The sequence below is a fragment of the Mandrillus leucophaeus genome, unplaced genomic scaffold (assembly GCF_000951045.1).
Source record: "Mandrillus leucophaeus isolate KB7577 unplaced genomic scaffold, Mleu.le_1.0 Scaffold132, whole genome shotgun sequence".
NCBI classification, from domain to species: domain Eukaryota; kingdom Metazoa; phylum Chordata; class Mammalia; order Primates; family Cercopithecidae; genus Mandrillus; species Mandrillus leucophaeus.
The window spans coordinates 4,806,653-4,810,845 of NW_012101277.1; positions in this window are offsets into that span (position 1 = coordinate 4,806,653).

Here is a 4,193-nt window from a genome sequence, read left to right on the forward strand (position 1 = left end):
TATGTTAATATATCACTATGTATTATATATACACATTATATGTGTATACACATGTATTATATATGTACTATATATGTATAAAATACATATGATAGATTTAGAGGGTTATGCTACTGTGTTAACCAATTTATTTCCTTCCAATTATTTCACTTATAATATGGGTGTAACCTCTAAATAATAACACAAAAATGCATTACACTTGATATTTCTTTTACTCTCCAAACTCTTAATAAAATTGGGCAGTAGGGTATGCATATTCTTTCTCTGGTTTTAATATATACATATTATATTCATACATAGATATTTTCATTATACGTATGTATATTCATATATACATATATTTCATATATACATATTATACACCTATATCCAAGCTTTTAAATTTCTTCTTAAATAATGAAAAATTTTTAATGCTTTTATTTATTCTATTATGAAACAGGAAATAATTGCAAATGGAAAAATGCAAACAATTCAAAATACATTATATGCGTAAGTATGGTTATTGAAATAGTTCATGTGAAACTCTACTGAAAAGTCAAGACTTCTTCCTCTACTAAATATTGTTCTGATCTGGCATATCTTCTCTTGGGATCTATTCTTCTATTATTTAGAGAATGCTTCACCAGTGCCTCTAGATATATTCCTAGGTATTAAATTCATTTTTATCAGATGAGTAGATTTAAGAAGATAATGAAAATGGAATTTAAAAGATAGCCATCACATTTTGTAGTGTGTGACTGAAATCTGCTTGTGGTATTAAAGTTCCTTCTTCAAATAGGCACTGAGGAGGTTAAGGTTAGATTTAACTCCATGAATAATACTTGATGGTCAAAGATCCAGTAACTATAAATATCACTGCTACTACTTTAAAAAGGATCCCTTCTAGGTGTACCCAAACAACACACAACTTTCTTAGTTTGTTAAAACAGTTATCAGTGAGTGGTTAAATAGAGTTAACTGGGCTGGCATAGTAGCTCACACCTATAATCCCAGCATATTGGGAGGCCAGGATGGGGGGATTGCTTGAGGCCAGGAATTCAAGACAAGCCTGGGCAATGTAACAAGACCCCATCTCTATAAAATAAAACAAAACAAAATAAAATAAAATAAGATAAAATAAAAATGTTTTTAGAAAAGAAAATTCATTGATCAAACAAGCCAAAAAGATTAGTTCCAATGCTAAATAAGCATTCATGCTCTTGGGTATGAATTATCAACTTTTGAGGAAACAATACAGGAATTATACTTTTTTCTGTCCAAATCAAATGCATATGGATTTATACATAAAATTACATTAGTAATATCTAAGTAAAAGGAAAAAATGGTAAAACTAAATGAAATACACAAATGTATATATATGCTTAAATTGATTTGAAATTGAGAAATTGAAATTGCTTAATGACAGGAGCTTTACTTCATTAGACAAATATTCATAATGCAATTCCACAGTCTTAAGAACTCAATTGAGAGTTGCAGATGGTTAGATGATGGGCGGCATAAACCAGAAAAATGTCTAGGACCTCCACACTATAGGCTGTGCTCTAAGGGATGTGGAAAGCAACTTTACACAGTATCCTAAGATGAATGTAGTCTAAGTTTAGGAAGGAATCACCATCTGTGGACACCCATTTTGGCGTGGGTATACACAGCAGAGAGAATTGTGGGAGAACGTCATAGTTAAAACCAGGTGTATTGCTGCTGGTGGTGTGGAAGTAATCTGGTCAAAGCTCATTTTATAAGCAAATTTGTATAGCAGGAAAATGGACTGTTCCTGGAAACATTAACAAAAATTGAAACACCTTTACAAAAATTATGACAGTGAAAGAAATCGGACCTATTCAATACTATCTTGCTTCTAACCTCCAAGGTGCACTTGCTTGTTCCTGGGCATAGGCCAGTCTAACTAAGGGAGGAATTTAGTTAATTGTTTAACTTTGAAACAAATGGTACCATCCACTCCCTGAAACAAACACCCTTCTTGCTTGGAGATCAGACCTCTTTTGTAAAACTAACAAATTAGCTACAAGGTTAGAAATTACCGCTCAGGAGTCATGCAGCCATGGGCCACAAGATTCCTCACTTGTCCTGTTGCTTTTATAGATAACATTACTGTTGTAAAAACCTAAGATTGATGTTCAAGGTGATTTTTTTCCAGATCCTACATTCTGATATACCAGCTGGCACCACGCAGACTAGTAAACTGACTCATCTGGCCCTGCAGCCTGTATTCAGAAACTAACTCAGTGTAAGGGTACAGTCTTGACTCCCTGTGATTTCATCCTCAACCCAACCAAGGAACATTTCTCATTCCTAGCCACCTTCCCACCAAACTATCCTATAACAAACAAAATCTAGCCTTCAAATTTCAGGGGAGAGTGATTTGAAAAATAACTGTGTCTTCCACATGGCCAATCTCATGTTAATTAAATTCTTTCTTTACTGCAATACCACAATACCAGTGTATTGGTTTTGTCTGAACACTGGGCAGGAAGAATCCACTGGCAATTACACTTACACACACTAAATTTAAAAATCTCAGTGTTAAGACAAATCTAGGTCCCAACAATTTTCAGGATGGTGCAGACTAAACTCAGTTTGGTTTACCTTCACATCAGAAGCTATGAAAATTCTTGGTGGAAAACACTAGAGAAAAGGTACATTGAAATTGTATTTTATGAGCTCCTTATATCATTTATAAACCTCAATTTCTGCTTTTACTTACAACAATTTTTCATATGATGTATTTTTCATGAAATTATAAGTGGACTGGTATAAAATATGTTCCCACATTTCTATATAAGTATCTCATTCTCATATAAGCAGAATCATATAAGGAAAGCAAACCCAGAGCTTTACTTTGGTGAGTTTTGAAATTTTTATTGATATATTTCTGAATAAAGATAAGAAGATTATATTATTTACCTAGCATTTATATTAGGATCCCAGATAAGCAAAAGACCTATACGTTTCTAACTTTTATGATGAACTCACCTTGGACCTGAATACACTACACAACAAGTAAGATTGCATCACTGAATATTTAATAGACTGTACTAAGGGAGGAAAAATAGATGTAGTTGGTATATAAAGAATTATACAATGGAATTTTAAAAAATCCCAGGGATTTTTAAACACTACTGAATCTAGTTATTTCCATTTAAATGCCAAGAAAAAAAAACAGATGTACACGTACACACACACATACACACATATACACACCCACACACACAACACACACACACAAGTTAGTATTTATGTGAAGGTATCTCCCATATATTTTGAAATTTCCTCCATCTGATTAAAGTCCAGAAACTGACATCACACCTTAGACAGCATTTATAAAGCGACATTGCTGGTAAGGAAGAAAGTGATTTCTTAAGATCACCTTCTGATATGAATAGTAATTTCAGATTAGCATTCAATGCTTTCTCCATGAACCATGCTTCTCGATGACTTCTACTCTGGGTGTTCTCATAGCTTATGTGGAAAAATAGAACTTCTGGGGAAAAATGCAGAGACTTTCAGCAGTGATGTTGGTGGCTGATGTTTGTCCAGTGTAATAACTTATTTTAAACCCATTTTGTTTTTGTCTTTTTTTTTAAATAGCAAAATAAAATATGGAGAGAAGTGATATTTCCCAGATTTGCACACGTATGTTTCCTATCACCATTTGGTGAGAATCAGTTTCTATTCACTGATAAAGTTGCCACTTCTGCACAGTGATTAAAACTGCAGGATGAGAGAGCTATATAGAATCAATGATTTGGGTATTAATTATTGACAACAAATGGCATTCCAGACACTACAGTGAGTACCATTACTCAATAGAATAAAGACATACCTTCACTCTTCCAATCCCCCTTTAAGTAGTGACACTAAAGAGTACAGAGGAGTCACTAGATACAAACATTTAAATGTTGATACTATAAAGCAGAACTTTTGTTCTGTGTTTTCTTTTTGAAAATCATTATCATTATATTTCCTAGTCACCACTTCACCATTACTTTCTTTTTCTTTCTGTTTTCTATTTCTTATGTTCTTAGTACAGTAAAAATCCTTTTTTTTGCTTTTCTTTTCTTTTCTTTCTTTCTTTCTTTCTTTTTTTTTTTTTTTTTTTTTTTTTTTTGCAGTGCATAAGAAAACAACTTACGTAAAGGGACATGAGAAGGCTTCACAAAAGAAGTTACTTTCAA